The sequence below is a fragment of the Pteropus vampyrus genome, unplaced genomic scaffold (assembly GCF_000151845.1).
Source record: "Pteropus vampyrus isolate Shadow unplaced genomic scaffold, Pvam_2.0 Scaffold91, whole genome shotgun sequence".
Lineage (NCBI taxonomy): Eukaryota > Metazoa > Chordata > Mammalia > Chiroptera > Pteropodidae > Pteropus > Pteropus vampyrus.
In genome coordinates, this window is record NW_011888872.1 from 1,288,541 (window position 1) to 1,307,622 (window position 19,082).

Sequence of the window (19,082 nt, forward strand, 5' to 3'; positions counted from 1 at the left end):
CTCTCTTGGGGCCTCTGAGCTCCTTCTGTAATAAAACTTCTCCCTTGAGTTTCTTCAAATGAAGGTTTGTTCCATGTGACCAAAGGATTCCCAAAGAAGAACAAAGTTAAATCTTCAGGGAAGAAAGCAGACAGCCATCTTTCCCTGCATCTCCTACCCTCCTGAAGGCAGTGTCCTGGGATAGCTCATTCTCCATGTTCAGGTGGCTCTCCGCCTAAGCCCTATTTTGGATAATTCAATGTAAATCAGCAAGGCCAGATCTCACAGCAGCAAGTGCTGCCCTGGCTATTGAGGCGAGTACTGTGAGCTATAAGACACCCAGCCACAAGGCACTGGTTATCTCCTGGAAAGCGACACTAACTCCATCAGAGAAAGTGTGTCTTGTTCGATTTTGTATCCCCATCACCTAGCTGGAACATGGACTGTCATGTGCCAGATAGACATCAGAATATTTATTATGGAATACATAAAGGAAGCAGTGTGTGACTGTGGCTGAATGTCCAGGCAGTAAGGACGTAGGAAGTCAGAGAAGGAAGAGATGGCCCTGGGGCTGAAGTCGGGGAGTGGGGATTGCATTTTTGGATATTAATGTCCCTGTTGGGAATGTCTTGTGAAACAACTTTTAGAGCGTAAGTTTGGTCCATTTTTGTCCTCATTCTCATCTCCTTCGCTCTCCTAGTCATTTGCTATTTTAAAAATTTCCAAAATAATCAAAATAGGAAAATCAAGACTTGCATGCACTTTAGATTTTATTTTATCATTCATTTTAAAATTAATTAATTGCACTTTGGATTTCGTGGCGAGTCAGGGTTTTACTATAATCTTTACGGTGCATGGGGCCTTCTGAGCTTTTAATGAATGGAAATTCATTTATCTTTACCTTTTCATCCTGCTAAGGAGGGAGGATAGGTATGGAGAACATCTCCACCTAGATTAGCCTTCGTCCTCCTAGACTTTTCAAAGGGTTGATAATCTAAGACCTTCAGCCACCAGTACTGCACAGTCCCCTATAAGTGGGGATAGAGGTTGCTCTAGTCGGGGGCTGGCTGTAGACAACTTGTCTGGTGAGTTCTCAGTGGAAACCAACTTTGCTATCACCAGATTTGATTTCCAAGAATTTAGATGGAGTTTCCTTTCTTTCAGGAACACATCGATCCCAGCACTGGACTTCTAACTAAGCATGACCTCATCGAGCACCTCACATACTGGGTGGGGTCATTATGGTAAAGCCTGTTCCCATAATTGAATATAATCCTACTGATACTTTGCATCAATTCTGGTCAGGAAAATGGAGGCAATTTTCAACACTTGCCTTCATTCATTATTTATAAAGTACATACACATGGACCTCCCCCCGCCCCCCAAAAAAAGGAGCAGAGATTTTTGTGAAGTGGCTTCTGGCCCCTGGCCTTTTGAATCTCTCTCCACACGCCTGTGTACAGTGACCACGTCATGAACCCGGCAGAGATGTATAGATATTTACAGAGACTTAGGGGAAGGACATGAGCCCTTTCAGAGCCCATTCCTAGCATGAAGAATGAGAGTGGCCTGACGCCTGTCCCTACCTCTTGTGACACGCTTCACGTAGAGACACATCCAGTCGCCAGCTGCCTCCTTTTTTCTCTTTAACTGAAACTTCCCTCCTTGATGATTTCACTTCAGACATTGCTTTCCCTAAACCTTCCCTTGACTAGAATCATACTAATGTTGACAGTTCTTCCCCCACCCTCCCACCCCCACCCCCTTTGTTACAACGTGCAACCAAGAGAAAATGTGAGGTGAGCTTGTCGGAGGAGATGAAAGATGGCAAGAAATGGGTGTTTGGGGACCAGTTCTTTGGTGACATGGACTGCAATCCTTTTTTCACTCTCAGTACCTCACTCCCTCTCTCGCCTTCTCCCTCTCCCCCTGCCTGCTCTCCCTCTCATTCTCTCTGAAATGGTGTGTGCCTCCAGTAATTTACATAATACTCTTCTGACACCTTTACTTTAGTCATCAATCACAGTACCTTCTCTCAGTCTATCTTTTGTCTGAGCATGTCTCTTCTTTATCAGGCCATGCACAAAAGATTAATTTCACAGTTTTTCTCCCTTCTTTCTTTCCTTGCAAGATACAAAGCTCATGAAATGACAGAAGCAAGATAATGAAAACAACAATGCAAGCAATTTTTTTTTGTTCCTGCAGGTTGGATCTCAAGATACTTTTTCTAACCTCATTGTGTGCCATCTGTCTTAGAAAAGGTCTGCTCTGTATTTTTTTAATACCTTTCTGATGTTGCTCGGTAGACTACCTGGGGGTGGGGGTGGGGAGACTACATATTTAAATCAGGTCAGAAGCTTTGGTTTTCAAAATCTTTGGAACAATTAAAGCAAGGGGCCCATTTCTAATGGAGGCATGGACTACTGCACAGTGCCCACGCCCCAATTAATATTAATGAGATCTTATGCATAGCCAATTTATGACATTTGATTGACTCACCCAACCAGCCTTCAACCTGTCTTATAAAGTGAAATATATGGCAAAGAGGGCCTTATTTGCATATGCATATGTTCTTAATATTAATTAGCCTAATGGATCTAAGGATTTGGAGATAATTTGGGCACTGGCAAAGAGGGGGAAAAAAAAATCCACCACCCACAAAACAGAAAAGTGTTTCATGTCCTGTCCCTGCACTTGAACAAAAGAAGTTGAACTGAAAAATAAAAATAACTCATGTCAATATTTCCTCTTTTTCTTTTGTTTCACAAGATTTGTAGTTTTAAAAATAAAAATATTTAGCATGGGCATTAGTATTAGTTGTCTTCTTTCTTCCATTTAAATTGGGAAAGGCTAAATAGATTGTGGAATAACTTATAAAAAAGCCTAGTTCAACTGTATGCCAGTGGCCATAGGTTAGATCTCTCCTGTCAGCTAGAGGGATGCTGCAGCTTCAGGAGGATGCAGTGTCTCACAGGGACACATGTCGGATACAGGACAAGGGATTATGTCAGGAGGAACTGTTCCCAAGGACATCTGCTTTAGCAGGGTCACTAATGGAATTTATTCCCACAGTGGAGTGGCTGGGAAGTACTCCTTTGATGTGCCCTAATTAAGCCTGGAGAAGAGAGTCAGACTTCATGGGTTTTGTTGTTGGCATTGTGGGCAACACATACTTTTTTTTTTTTTCTTTTAAACCATCCTTTAAAGCCAAACCATGGTGGTCTTTGACTCTCATAATATGAGGAAAAACATTTCTGTATCAGTTCAATGCTAAAGGACATTAAAACCAGGTAACTAGAAGGTCTTGGACAGCAGAATAACATATGATTGTATAAGCTTGCTTCATGGTACCATAAATAATAACATCATAAATAAAACCTGTTACTTGAGAGCCTATTCTATATATACCACGTTTCATATTCTATCTTTTGTCAGTTCTGTAAAGTATGGCTTTAGATCCCTATTCCAGAAATCCCTACTCCAGAGAGATTACGAGACGTGCCCAAGGTCACGAGGCTGGGAATGGTGAGGCCAGTATTCACATTAGGGTACTATGACTCAAGTGTGATCTTTTCCTTGGTCTTTCAAGGTCAGGATTACCCAGGATATTGTAGAATGGAAGTAGCTCAGCCTAGAGTCAATAAAAACAGCCACAAGCATTATAGGAAGAGGGACACACTATGCTTCCTTTTTAAGATGGCCAATGGCTGGGATAACTCCATGCTTTCCAAGTAAATAGTTATATTCAACAGTAGAAATGATTATTTATTGCCACCCAGATGAAAGAAACTTGATTAATTGGCAGGTGAGTAGAGTGCTTTAGAACAAAACAATATTTATTTGTATTTAACATTTATGAGTGAAAACTCTTTACGGAATAAAGACTTTTTGGACAAAAATCTTCCAGAGCTTGCTAGAACGATCTCACACACATGGAAAGAAGAGTGGGATGCATAGAGGGGACCAGATAAGGCCTGTGCTAGAGGGGAATCCAAGGTGGTAACATTAGAGACAAGCAGGGAGTGGAGGCCTCCAGAGGTAGGAGTGGCCCATGGATTCTTCTCACTGCAAGTCCCCATCCGCTCTCTGAAACTTGGTGGCTGGGCACAGCTAGGTGCTAAAACTTCTCTGGGGATTTTACCTTCTGACAAAGTTCCTAATGAGTGTTATGAGCTGCCACACCCCTCACCTATCTCTCTAGACCAAATCTATGTGTGTGTCATGCAAACATCCATTTTGGTGGAGGGATATGGGAGGAGCAAGGAATGGTGAGGAGACACTTTCTTCCCAGAGGTCCCGGGCTTGAGTTTGGCACTTATCGGACTGGTGGGGACCAATATGATGAGTTCTCCTTGCTGATAACCATTTATTCTGCCCAAACTTGTTACTCTTTTTTTTTTTTTTTTTAATTATCTCTGCTGCTGAGAGTGCTTTGACTGTATTGTAATGATGTGACAGGTAGTAAAAGAGTGTATATGAAACAATCATAGAGCTGTTATGCTTTATTCTCTTCCCATATTAAATATATGTTCATTAAACAAAGGATTGTTTGCAGAGAGACTGCAGAAGGAGTCAGAAGAGGGGAAGGGACTGAAGTGTGCCAGATGCCTGTTTATCTCATCTACATGTAGCTCAACAAGAGTCAGCCTGGCAGAATGGTGAAGTGTGGGCTCAGGGTCCAAATGCCTAGAATTGTATTTCTTATGAGCTCCACCTCTTACAAGCTGGGCACCCTTGGGCTTATTACTTGACATCCTTGCACCTCAGTTTTTCCTTCTGTAAAAGAGGTACAGTAGAACACCCATTTTACATTTGGTTGTGAAACATAAATAAATGTACAGTGCTCGGCACATACTAAACGCTCAATAGGTATTAGACTAAATTGCCTACATTTTCCATTAAGCATTCTTGGAGCTCAGTCAAGAATATTCTCTTTCAATAAATATACATTACCTCTGCTAATCACTTTACTAGTTGCTGGGGTTGAGCAAGACAAGTGTGACCGTGACCGCTGCCCTCACAGAGTTTATGGTCTAGCCTACCAGAAAGATATTTAACGGCTGAGTATAATAGAGCATGTTGAGTGTTAAGAGTGAAGATTTATGTGACCCATGGGAGGGGGTAGAACAGAAATGCCCTAGTCCAGATGTCAGGGAAGATCCCTGAGCTGGAATCTGAAGGACAGGTTGGAGAGAGCCCCCAGAAGAAGATTAAGGAGGAGTATGATGGGGGAGGTGGCAAGAATAGCATAAGCAAACTCTGAGAGGTGGGTAGGGGCAGACATGGGGGTCCAGGACTAAAAGAAGGCCAGAGTGGATGGACCTGAAAAACTACGAGAAAGAAAATGGCAGAAGGAGAGCGGGAGGGGCAGGCGGAGCCCAGCCGTAAGAGATGTGGCTGGCCATTCAAGGAATTGGGATTTATGCTATGAGTAATGGGAAATCACTGGTGGACTTACAGTGGGACAGTTAGCTGTGGTGAGATGTACATTTTGAAAAGAGTTCTAGACTGGAAGGGTGAGAGATAGAGGGAGAGGGATGCACCTGGCTGGTGAGGAGCCAGCTGCTACCATAGTGATTAAGGAGAGGGACAGGAGATCAACAAGCTCCAGGGATAAATTGTCCTCCAGTGTCCATTGGGCAAACGGTTGTTTCTTGAACAATTGCTAGGGCCCATTTTAAGCCAGTCCAAGGAGGGTGGGTTATGTGCTCAGGTGTAAGGCGAACCTTTCCAAAGCTCAGCCCGTCTGTGAGCTCCAGGAGCCAGCTCCGAGAGCATTTTTATTTGAACCCTCCTGTTCTAGGTACCTGAACCCACCTGCACAAATGAACAAGTGTTGAGAGCACACCCGTGATTTCTCTCCCTTCACCTTCTGTCTCTGTCTCCCCGACAGCGAAAAGACTGTCTGTCCCGTGGGCTCCTTTGTAGTAGGAGAAAGCATGTGCTAGAAATGCCAACCCTTTCTCCTTCCTCAGGGCTAGGCACACACAGTAGATGCTCACTCAGTGCACAATGACTCACCAGGTCCCAGCGATCACTGTTTTCTCTCTTCCAGGGTCTGGGGACAGTGATACTTCTGTGATTGGCAAATTCTCCTTTTCTATCTGCTTACCGTTTAGCAAGGTAGTAGTGGTCCAGCTTCTGTGGAGGAGAGGACATTGCAAAATGAAGCCAGGGCTGACTAATCCAAGATGCTCGGCCATAGTCAGAGGACAAAAGTGTGACGTTTGATCCCTAGTCTGTCATTCTACTCAACTGCCTGTCAGGCCCCGAGGGTTCCCAGACCTGCAGGCTGCCATTTGGACCAACATTTGGGAAGCAGAATGCTTATGGAATCCATTTTATTTTTGGCAGCCAGAACAAAGAACTAGGCTGGAATGGAGCAAAGAGGCATAAATGTAGCCCAGAGCAGGGGACTATCTAGTGTCTCATGGCTGACTCTTCTGTGGCAAGGATGGGGTGCTTGGGGGGAGGGCGTATGTACGGAGATCATTTAAACTTTAGCAACAAGCCAAAAGAGGGGGAGCCAAATTGCAAATGAGGTCTCTCAGGCAGCTGCCTCTCAGAGATGAGCAAACCCATTCTTTGTATGTTCATCTGTAGGTCAAAAGGGTTTTTGCGCTGTACTACACAGTTATGCTACTTAGGAGATGAGACGGGCATGTCTGTGGGAGTCCGCACAATCTTTTTGGTTCCTACTCGTAGGATGTGCCACTTTCTGGAAGGGCTAAAACAAGCCGGCTGCTACTAGTCCCTGTAACCCTGCATCTTAAAGAATGTGGGCATTTGCAGGCAAATCTCCTCTGGGTGCCATCATCCCAGCCCCCACCCCACATGCACACTCACACATACATACCCCTGTGAGCCCTGTTCTGCTTGAAAACACTCTAAAATGTTCTCCGTCCTTCATATACAGGGGAAAACCCTTTAGGCGTTAGATACTGCAGTAATTACTATATAATGGAGTAAATACTATACTATAATAATTAACTTGTAAACCTTGAAATAACATTTACTGTAATTTAGACCAAATATGAACTGTGAGTAATGAAGCTCGATCCAACATGAAATCATTTGCAGCATGCTTTAAACATATGCCTGGGAAAGAGAAAGCAGCAGTTTCCCGTCGTTACCAAAATGGGCCCAGGCAAGACCCTCACATACTGGAAGTGTGTGCAGCTGCCATTGTTTTGAAATATCTTGTTAGCATTTTTTTCCCCCTTTTTAATAAATTGCTTTCCTCTCACCTTTTCCTAAACTGTCCTTTCAGGCTGTCAGAAGTAGCCCAGGGTTTTGTTTTGTTTTGAATTTAGTTTTTACTCAATGATTGCAAATGCTGTATGCAAAACTAACATTTAAAGCCTGGGCAGGAGTCTTGCAGTTGGGCAGAGGGCAAGAAGGTTCTTGGGTTGCCTACATCAGCAGTAGCTGTGGATGCTTCTGGAAAGCAGATCTATGAGAAGAGCTGCTTTTGACCACAGTGGCGCCAGGGGCCTGGGACACCCAGGAAGTAACAAAGCCTTTCGCTTACTCACCCTGTCATGCCCTTGCTTCCAAATCCCCGTTGCATAGGCTTGAGCAGCCTCTGAGCAGCTCCTGGTGGGGGAAGGGTGCACAGGGCAGATTTGTCTCTCTCTATCCTCCTTACCCCCACTCCACACACACATTAAAGGTAAGGAAGGGACTCGTATTAGGTTGAACCAAATGAAATTGCTTTTTTCCTAGGTCAAAAGCAATGTGATGTCAACAACACCCTGTAGTTCAACCTAATACAAAGCCCTCGGTACTTGCCTTCTGACATCAGACCCTGTGCCTTCCTCAGAGCCACTGCTTATGCTCCAGGTTCAGTTAATAGGGACTTCTGTTGATCTCATATTGCCCAGCTCCCAACCCTCCCTTCTCAGAGTCGCATATTTGGGAAACATCATCTGGCCTTCACTTACTTACCTTTCTGTCATTTTCACTCTAGTTAGACTGAACCACTCATGTTCTATTTTAGGTTTTCCAGCTCTGATACTTTGTGCTTTCAGGACCCCTCTCTCCCAGAATGTCCTTTTAGCTGACTTGAATTCTGTCCATCTTTTAAAAAGACACTTAAACTCTTAACTTCTATCTAATGCTTTTCTTAAACAAAGAATATTTGAGCTAAGAATAATAATAGCTGACGTTCATTGAGCGCTTATGTGTCATTGAGCATTGACTGTGGGCATCCTGTGGATTATTCTGTCTGATCTTCACAAAACCCATATGGAGCAGGTTCTATTCCTCACCTTATTTTAGAGACAAGAAAACTGACACGTACACTGAGGTTCAGTAGTGCACCCACGGTCACATGGCTAGCCTGCCAAAGGATTTCTCTTGAAGTATTGAATGGAGACAACAGATGAGATGTTTGCACATGCTGCATAGAGATCCAGGACCATGCACTGTGAAATGTCAGTTTATCACAACATCCAGATCATTTTAAGTCTTTGAAAAAATGTGCTACCTATCTATTGAAAATGAAATGGGTTGCCCAGTGAGAGAAGCCTATCACTGGAGATATTCAAGTAGGAACTATGGATATGGAATTCACAGACACATGATCTTTTAGGCAGAATAGCTTGGTGGCTAAGAGTATGGGCTCCTGAGTAAACTAGGTGGGTTCAGAATCCCAACTCCACTTAACAGTCTGCTCCTCACACTGTTCTTCTCATCACGCTCCCTCACATACCTACATTTAGTCTCTTGAATCTATAGATGCTATTTATGTGTCCTCAAACCTCAATAAAGATATGAATCACTTTGACCTGGGGCCTTTGTTAAAATGCAGGTCCTGATTCAGTCGGCCTGGGGTGGCACCTGAGATTCTGCATTTCTGACACACTCCCAGGTGATGCTGGGATGCTCTGGTACAAGGCCACACTTTGAAGGGCAAGCTTTATATCATATGCTTAACCTTCATCTGTAAAAGACTGAAGTATTAATTAACTCTTTTCCTTATTAGGTTTTAGGTAAATAATAATGATTGATTGATTGATTGCTTGGATATACTCTCCAGTCCAAGAAGGCCAAGTTTTGATAATAAGAAAAATAATCTTTCAAGTGCCCACTCCCCAGCAAGGCTCACTAATAGCACTCATTGCTATCGTGCCAACCAATGCACGGCCAAAAAATTCCATGTGTTTCCTTCTTTTACTCTTTTCTGAAAATTGCTCTGACATCTCTCATAGCGTTTTACCAGTGGAGATTTTAATTGGGACATGCATCAGGTTTTGAGCAAATGGCAAACAGTCAGAATTTAGATCAGTCAGACCAGCAGTTTCAATGATGGGCATCTCTGTAGAGATAAATTACTTTAGGGGAAAACACACATTCAAATCTGTCAAATTATTCCAGTACATTTAATCAATTTTGTGTTCAGATACGTCACCTATGTATTAGATTTTTTTCACCTTATGTATTTAGCGCCGGTGACCACTGCACTCTCACTTCTTGAGAGGCCTGAAAGTGTTACTGCCCCTCCTTCTGCCTGTCGCAAGTCATTGGCATCACAGATGCGTTTTTGCTCAATGCCGAAGCACAGAGACTTCTGCGTATGCATCCTGATATTAACACAATGGATTGAAATCATATTTATTGTTTTCTTTCTCAGAGAAGGATCCGAGATTGTGGAACCGAATGCTTTTAAGCAGTTTTTCAAGAAACAAAAGGCTACATTTTTGAAATGCCAGCTATTACCAGCCCACAGTTCAGACTCTAGGAAAACTCGTTAGCACTTGCACAGATCCGTCCCTCCCTGGAAACAGTGTAGGAATTACACTCTGAGATGTGACCGTTGAAACAGACTCAAAGTCAATGTGCATAATTACTTACCACAACAGTGGTTAATGTGCCCTGAAATATCCCCAGCTCCCCTCGGCCTGGGGCTTGATGCTTGATACTCAGATTTTCTTGATAAATGTCTTGGATGCTTTGCTTACATCATTTCCCCAAATGCTTCTGGATTAAAATGCATGTGCTTTCCCTCTCTATCAAGATGTTGAACTGGACGGAAGAAGGAAAGCCTCAGAAAGCTGTCACATCACAGCTGTGATGGGGAATAAATGATGTCCTAGAAGGTTAGAGCTAAAAAGGGCCATAGTAATCATCTCCCTCTAGTTCAACTCATTCATTTTATAAATGAGGAAATGGAGACCCAGAGAGGTAGAGTGACTTGCCCAGGGTCACACAGCTAATTAGTGGCTAAATCAAAATGAAAGCCCAATTCCCCCGAATTGAAGTCCTGTGCTATTTTTGTATCAAAGTGGACTCCTTATCGTGTGCACCCTGTTGCAGTGAGAAGGGCCGATTTCTTGTTTGGAGTCACCTGCATGCCTGGCACTCCTTGCCTTAGCCCAGGCCACACCTAACTGTTTCTCAAATCCTCTACCCCTGGGGAGGAGGAGAATTTCCACTTCGCCTTTTTTTGGGCTTCGTTGCCTTCTTCTGTTCTGAAACTCTGAGCTCTGGTGCTCCCTCATGTGATCTGAGGCCCTCAGTGTGGTGATCGCCCACTGCTGTCCTCCTCGCTTTGAGCTCTGTGTCCTACAATTAGGTTGGCTTTTGCTCCTTCTCTGTTAAGACTTCTCCCTCTTCTGTCTCATTCCTTTGGGTGATGCTCTCTGCTGTGACACTAGAGACAGTGGATGATGTGTCGTCACCCACTGGGGGGATGAGCAGCATCACCAGTAATAACCCAGGGGAGTGACTACGTGCGGGCATTGGGTACACCAGGGGCAGAGGTGGGTAGGGTGAAGATGGAGGGTGGTTTGATGTTAATAAAACATCCTTACATTTCGCTTTGCGTTCAGGCCAACCCTGCCCTTCCACAGCGCTGCAACGTTCACCCAAGGAGTATTAGCCTCCTCATATGTGCCAGGAGGATTCCAATGTGAAAAGACATGGCCCTGCTGATAAGAGCACACAGAAGGACAGGGCAACTTGAAAAGACACCAAATCACAGTCCAGCAGAGAGCTGTGTGACCACAGGGAAAGGGGGGCAGGGCGAACTTTGTGTAGGTGGTGATTGTTGGATTAATTCTTGAATGACAATGAGGATATTTTTAGATTATCTTTTAGGGTGGTGGGATGCTGTGGAGGGGTTGGGGTAGGTACCAAAGGAAGAGGTTTTGCAGGGATGAAACAGCATGGACAGAACCAAGAGGTTGGACGGCACATGATTGTTTGGTGGGGGACAGGTGATACCCAGCATTTTTGGCTCAAAGTGACTTTTGCCAGAGTCTTGACACAATGTGCGGACAAAGCAGGCCTTGACGTGCAGCTGGCCTAAAGGCAAGCCCACCCCCTTGTCTTGAAGATACAGCCTTATCTCCCCACAGGCCTTATCCTCCCATTCCAGCCGAGGCTTCTCTTAGCTTCTGCTCAGAGATCCTGCTTTCCTCTGTCCCTATCAGTAGCCCCTCTCTTGCATCTGCCTAGGTGCTCTTGTTCTTCCTGCTGCCTTTCTAGCCTTGAATCTTCCTTTAACCCCCAAGTTTTTCCCTCTTCCTTTGTGAAATCTTCTCTGAACATTTTACAATGGGTAAAAGACTCTCTCACACAGCCAGCACAGGTCTGAAAAAAATCTCCCATTTCATAATTTTCTTTAAATCAATTAAATCTGATTCTAAGCCCTGGTCTGCCCAGAATGATGGTAAGTTCGATTTTAGTGATTGTCAGGGCTTCCTCCTCCTTCTTTTGGGTTATAAACCTCCCTGAAGCTGGAAAATGGAGGAAGAACCTCTAGTTTTCAATCCGTCATATTTATTTCAGATCTCTCTCTCCAAGCCCATGTCCTCCTTAAAGGCGGGTGGTTTCAGCCCTCTCAGGCTTTGCAGAGGGTACAGGACCTAGGCTGGAGGACCTATTGCCCAGGGTTCAACCTTCCTGGAGTAACCATGCACCTGGTCCCCTCAGGCCTTGCTCTACCTGGAGTGGGCTCTCTACCTTCCCAGGGCCCGCTGGCATTCTACTTGTCCCAGTCTTAGAGCTGTCTTTTCTCCCTCTAGCTCCCCCTAAACCATCTACTTTTCTCTGTGATCCCAGGGCTCTGGCTTAACCTATTTGATGAATTTAGGCTTTCATGGAAGACAGGAAGAGGGGACATTTCAGAATCTTCAGCTTCCAAACTGCTACACAAACTTTCCAGAGCCTGGGGGACACCAATGGCTTGGCTCCCTTCTCAGGAGAGATAGTATTTTTGGAAGAGTGAGGAGAAAAAAAAAGGAAATGAAACTCAAACTCAAATTAGTATGTCAGTACATTATCTGAATCACAATCCCATTCATCCTTTGAATTCTAGATTTAGACGAGTTACCTACATAGACTAACTCTCCCTGCCCTAGTTTCATTATCTATAAAATAGCAATAATATTAATAATTATTTCCTAGGGTTGTTACAAGAATTAAATTACTTAATATCTGCAAGTTACATAGAACAGTACCCGGATCATAGTTAAGCTCTTAAAAACTGTGAGCTGCTTCATTAGTTATTATCCATTTGACCATTAACATGCCATAGAGGACTGTTAATGATTTTATTATGAATGGCAGTATGCATGCGCACGTGATTAGAGCCCTTGCCCATTGCAGTGTAATACATTCTTGGTGATTCTGACTTGACAGAAGGAGCAAGATTTGTCCGGTGGGTCCCAGAGGAGAGTCTGCGCCCTGAATAACTATTCTAACTATTGCTCACCATATGTCCACAACCTAAAAAAAAATAATAATAATTTTAGAGGGCAGGAAATGAGCACACATGTGCACGTCTGCAGAGTCGCCTGCTGAAATCGACATGTAAGACGTCTTTACCACCAAGGCAAATGCCTTCATGTGTTTGTAAGTGGCTAATTCTGAACACCCAAAAGGGAAGAAGAGAGAAGCCGAATTCCAATGGCATCACGTGTTTGTTATTTTGGGGCAAGGTTATGTGGAAGGAGAGCTTCCCTTATGCCTGGAACACTTTAAGGGGGAGAAATGAAGTATTTAAAGGTATTTTAATGATCATGAAAGGCACTGGCTTAATAGGGCAGGAAACTACAGTTCTCTTTTTAGTCCCAGAAGGAAAATAACAAGGCTGTAGCTTAGCCTTCCCTGTAGAGCCATAAACTGGACTGCAAAGAGGCAGCCCCTTGAGACACCCTCTCTGGGTTTCTGTAGCCCCTTAACTGAGGGTCTGTCTGCCTAGGTTTCCAGTGTGTTTATTCATTAATGATCACGGCACTGTGCTTAGGTAGCAGCAACCTGCGTGGGGTTCTGAGAGAAGCTGTTGCCTTCTGGCATGCAGGATTAGAGACTTTCCTGAAAAGCCAGCCTACGTAGTCCCATGTTTTCTGCTGGCTTCCCAGGGCTCTGTCGCTGGGTCTCCCACTTATCTATACATCTCTGTCTTCTATTCCTTTCCTGCTCAAACATGGAAGTCTCCCATGCTCGTCTCTGCTTCCATCATCAGCATTTGATGCTGATGGCATTATCTGCAGTAGTTATATTCTATAAAGTCACTGGGAATACTGGGTTAGTGAAGACTGAACCACTGCTCCTAGGAGAAATACAAGAACGGGTTCCTGTGAGCCTCTGGTCCTAACATTTTCATCAACTAATGAATATGTAATCTCGTTATGTGTACTTTTGTTTAAAGTTGCCTTAAAAGCAGCCTATTAAACATTCTAGGCTTAATCAGTGATCCAGGACTCAGCAGAAGAGAGCCTTGGGGTATGCGGGGCCTGAACACGTTCTCTCCTCCACTTAAGTCTTCTCCTTTCTAGCTGTGGACCTCAATTTCAAGCCCAGAAGCTTTCTTCCCTGGAACCCCGGGTGATACAGATTTTCCTTCCATTGAATACATTTCCTCACAGACCCCAGTTTGATCATCTAACCATTGAATCTGGTCTTCGGCTTTGCTTGAGGTCTCTGCTGCCGCTCTCACGTCTGGTCTGAAGCCTCCTACAGCAAACTCTATCCATCTATTGCCCTAAGCTATTCCTTTAGACACCTCCCACTCTGGGATGGAATTATTTTTTAAAAGTGCTAAGAGTATATTTTTCCTCTTCTGAATTCCTTTCATTTTCAGAATCACTTAACTCTATAAAACATGAGCGGGAACTGGTGGGATCCTCATGCCAGTACATTAAGGACACGTGTTACAGATATCATGTAGGGGTCATTAGCAGGCTGTGAGCCTGGCCAGCGTCGGCCTGCGTTCCTGACAGTTCCCCCAATGGCTGTTCTATGGAAGGCATTGTGAGAGAGTAAGAGAGTACAAATAGAACACTTCCAAATGAGATGACATCATCATAGAAGTCTAAACTGGGTGTGTGGGAGGCAGGGCACCTCAAGGAAACCAGGATTCAGAATATAGTCAGGAAAACATTTAGCAGATGACCAGAAGGCTATAAATATGATTGTGTTTCAACAGCCATCACCTTTCATGGCAGCATTTGTTTCCAGGTTCTTAAAAATTATCACACCAGAGCTTCTCCAGGAGAAATCTCAGTGCATTTCCAAGTGAGTTCTTCCACTCTGGTTTCTTGAGTTTAATTCCAATTGTGTGTTAGTTGCTTTATCTCCAGCTGGGTTTTTCTGTCTATTTCCATTTACCACAGCCTCATCATTTTACTTCTCAGTACTTTTCCCTTCCATTCCACTGTGCACACAAGGGCATACATGTTTTGGATTAAAACCCAAAGCCGATTATCTTCCAAATGTGTGAGAAACCAGTTGCCCACAAATGGCCTTAGGTAGTACATTCTTTGGGACCACATTTGTGAGAGCACATGGTTCGTTCTTAAGCTTGAGACAAAATATGACCTGGGAAAGTTTCATAGTAACTCAGGAAGAAACACTCCACTTAAGAATGAAACCATCTTTACAGGGAAGTCTGAAGAGTGTCCTCATAATTATCCCCAGAGAAGCAATTTGGAGGGTAGAATTTCTGTCCCTCATTAAACACAGAGAGAAATGGAAGCACAGGACCATCTAGTAACTTCTAAGATTCACACAGAGTGGCAGAATAAGGACTAGGATTTAGGACTCTTATCTCAAAACCAGGCCTAACCAGTCAGAGCTTAGTCTATTTTGTCATTGTGCCACAACTGACCAACTTCCTGTCTGGAAGGCGCTGCCTTTGCACTTTGCCACATCCAGACAACCAACCCTGCTCTGTCCAGAGGCCCTCACATATTCCTCCTTTGGATGGTTTATAGGCTCCGTCATCCTCTTACCAAGATTGCACCTCTTCGCATGGCCAGGGTACCCAGATAGATGCAGAAATCAAATTATAGCTCAGTAAATTGAGCCTTGGCATGTGCGGTGCCTTCTGGGAAATTGGCCTATGGAGGTGCAAATGTGATTGGATTAGAGAGTATACATCTTTTAAGGTATATTATGGTAAATATAGTTCATACTGTGGGAGATCTTTTATCTGAAAAAGCGCTTGCCTCATCCCATTTCCCCCAGGCCTCTGTTTTTTAAATTTTACACTGAAGAATCAGTGTGCCCTGTATATACCCATCTCCCTTGCCTCTCTCTTTGGCTTATCTTCTCAAAGGCAGTGAGGGCTCCCTCCTTTCCTTAGGGGCAGTGGAAAGGGGAGGAAGTACACAGACTGATTTATCTCAGCCCATCAGTTGTTTTGAACACATCAGCGATGGAGGGTTCCCGCTCCTTCTCAGTCATCACTATACTCTGAGGAAGAGCTCCACCCTTTATTAAAAGCACACACAGTGCCCCTTGAAAATGACTGCTGAGCTCATTGTCTCCTTTACAGAACAGTCCCAGCACAGAGTCTAGGGCCTCTGCTTCCAGGCAGCCTCCTATCAGAGCTGAGCAGAGGGCGGCTGGAAGCAGATCTTCTCTTCTAAGAGGGTACTTGGTGGTGTTGGTGCCATGCGGGAGAGTTTCATTTGGGGTATAAGTGAGAAGCAAGCGTTGCAAGTGACAGTTATAGCAAATCAGAGTACAGTGAATGGTTCCAGCCTTTGCAGAGTCAGATGGAATTTCCAAGGCTGCAGCTCTGCCAAGGAGTAGGAGAAATTGCCACTGTAAAAGCAGAGTGTGGCCAGAGGATGAGATCACACCTTCATCTGGAGCCCTCAAATCTCCTGCCTCTGTCCTCTAGGAAACATGGCACATAGCATGACACTAGGACCATTATTAACATCAGAGTTAAGGAAGATCGAGTTGCATATTGATTGCAACTTTGGAGCAAAGCTTGATGGGGAAGATATTTCCGAGCCTTGATTTTTTTTTTTTTTTTTTGCATCTCTAGGGTGACAAGCTCAAGGCTTAAAGCGGGTTTTGGGCTACAGTTTTCTAATGGCCAGCAGGAAGGCAGTCACATGCCACATTTTAGGAAGCCAAACACAGGAGGTTCATGACGTAGGTCAGGTTGTCAGCTTAGTGATCAACAGAACCTGGCTTCTGAATCTCCATCCATTCTGAAGAAAAAGCTGGACTTCTCATGAGGAGAGGATGCACTCTATTTCAACATATACCTGCTCATCATCCCCATAGAATCTATCTTGTGATTCCATTTATTTATAAGCCAGTAGAACTTAGGGCCAAATATACCTGTATTTGTCCCTTTGGGTTTGCTAAACTCAGAAGAATTTGGTGATTGGAAAAGTCTGTCAACATCTCAGACGAAAATGGTCTAACATGTCATAGTCATAACAATCTGTATATTTAAACTACATTTCTTCATAGAACTTGACATTTCTTTCAGTATTACTTTGCAAATCTAAAGAAGTTATCTCCAGGATTCTAAGTGAGGCTCAGTAATGTCCCCAGGACACGCAGAGAAGGGAGGATCGTTTATTCTGATGTAGAGGAAGCAAGCCCTTAGAAATAGAACTAATCTTATTTTCTCCACGAGTTCAATAGCAGTGACTACAAGCTTGGCAATTAGCGATTATGTCAGTAGGCCCAGAGACGTTAAGTGACTGCTTAGCTGGGTTCTGTGCCTACTCTGGAAGCCAGCATCCTGCCATCACAATTTCCACTAATTGAGGGAGGAATTCACAGCTCCTCCACCCAAAAACATAGGCCACAGAAGAAAGGGCATCCCAGGGGCTTCCCTGAGAACAATTTCTGTTGAACTTGAATTCTAAGTTAAAGTTGAGCACACAAGACACTTGTTCTTTGTGTTAATTTCAGCCTTAGTGAAATGACTAGTGAGAATGGGGGTGGAGTCCCCTAAAAGGGCAAGGCCGAGAGTAGGAGTGGGCAAACTTTTCAGTAAAGGGCCAGATGAGTGTGGTCTATATGGTCTCTGTTGCAACTACTCAACTCTGTTATTTTAGGGAGAAAACAGTGGGTTGGCTTTGGCCCACGGGTCATAGTTTTCTGGTTTCCGATTTATACTGTAAGACTAAGATAATGTTCTCATTTCCTTTTAAAAGCAGTAGCCCCTCTACCACTGAATGAGGATTCTGGTGTTTTTCTAGGTGAGTTTAAGGAACTGGGAAAGAGAATGGGGAGACTGTTCCAGTGCCAAAGAATAGCAGTATTGCTTTGTACAAAATTACTTTCTTCTCTTACTATATTAATTGTACATGTACTTACACAAGTAGACACTGACATCAATCCTTTATAAAATCCATGAGTGCAAACACAATGCAGAAACAGATATATACAGACTCGTGCAATACCAGATGTGTGTTCTCAAACACATCTGCACGCACATGAAAACTCTCAGTAATCCATCGGGCTTGATTCCCACACTGGATATTTAATTCAACTCTTTAAAATCACTATTATGCTCAGAAAGTCCTCAGGAACTCAAACTCAGGTACCCTTTATCACTTATTTCTTGCTGCAAAGAGACCTGAATGGTAATAACAGCGATAGCAACATTCTGTATAAAAAGGCAAAACTCCTTCCCGTTTCCCCCCTGTTCCTTTCCATCGCTCTCTCTGTCTCTCATCGGCAAGATGTCTTGAATTATGACCAAGAAGCAGCAGCTTTTCCACTTCACCGTCCGTGCTCAGGGCTGAGGTCGGGGCATGGGAGAACCTTCCTTCTGCAGGCTCAGAGCAGCAGAGGAATTGATTTGCTGTTCTAGTACAAGGCTTTCTATTTCTGTGGGCTACCTACATTGTGTCCCTTTCCAGAGGGTAGGACTGGGGCAAGCTGCAGGGTCTAAGATGCTCATTCTTTTTTCCGAACACGTTTCACAGTTTATTTAAAGCAAGTTGCCCCGAGAGCCTGCCCGATTTCTCTCCAGGGCTCTACAGGCGGGGAAGAAACATGGCAGATAGGACTGAGTGGTTTCTATTCCAGAATCTACTTAAAGATTTGCCCCCAATTTCCTGGCCATCCCAGGAATGAAGAATTTAAAAGTCTGCAGGGATGTGGCTGGGCACTTGGTGATGTCCTTGAAGGATGAGGTGCCCTGGAATGGAGGGGGAACGAGGGCACGTGGGGGAAAATAGCAGTTTCCTAGAAGAACTCTCCCTGTCCTCTGCTGGGTAGGAGAGGAGGAAGAGCCATCATGGCACAGGTGAGCACATCAACAGTCACCTGTGTTGATTCTTGGAGTTGCTAGCATAGGAATGGCATAAACCAGCAAAGTCCTGCTGCCCTTGTCAGCGGCAGTTTTGTGAGCGCAGAGCAGAGAGGTTTGGGATTCACCAAAGGGTGGTGAGAGTCCCTGTCAATCATGGTTGAGGGTTGGGGCTCAGTCAAACAGAGTAATTCTCTACTTACGGCTCTCATCTTCATAAGATAACCTGCAACCTTCAACATCTGTTTCTTCCCTCAACGTAGAAATGTTCTTAAAGTACCTGCTATTGAAGAAAACTCTCAAATTTAGTTACAAAACTATGCATTTAACGTATTGCCTTAAGCCAGAGTTTGCTAAACTTGGCTAGGCTTTAGAAAGTCTCCCAGTGTCCCGAAACTACATACCAAATTATAAGAGACTTTTTCCATGTGCATATTATGAATTTGTGAGTGTAGGTGTGGATGGCTCCATAGCTTTGATTGAATTCTCCAGGAGATTTATGATGTCTACGAGGTTAAAAAGTATTTTCTGAAACCAAACATATCTTTCCCTAGTGGTTGAACATCAAGTGCCACGACGGATG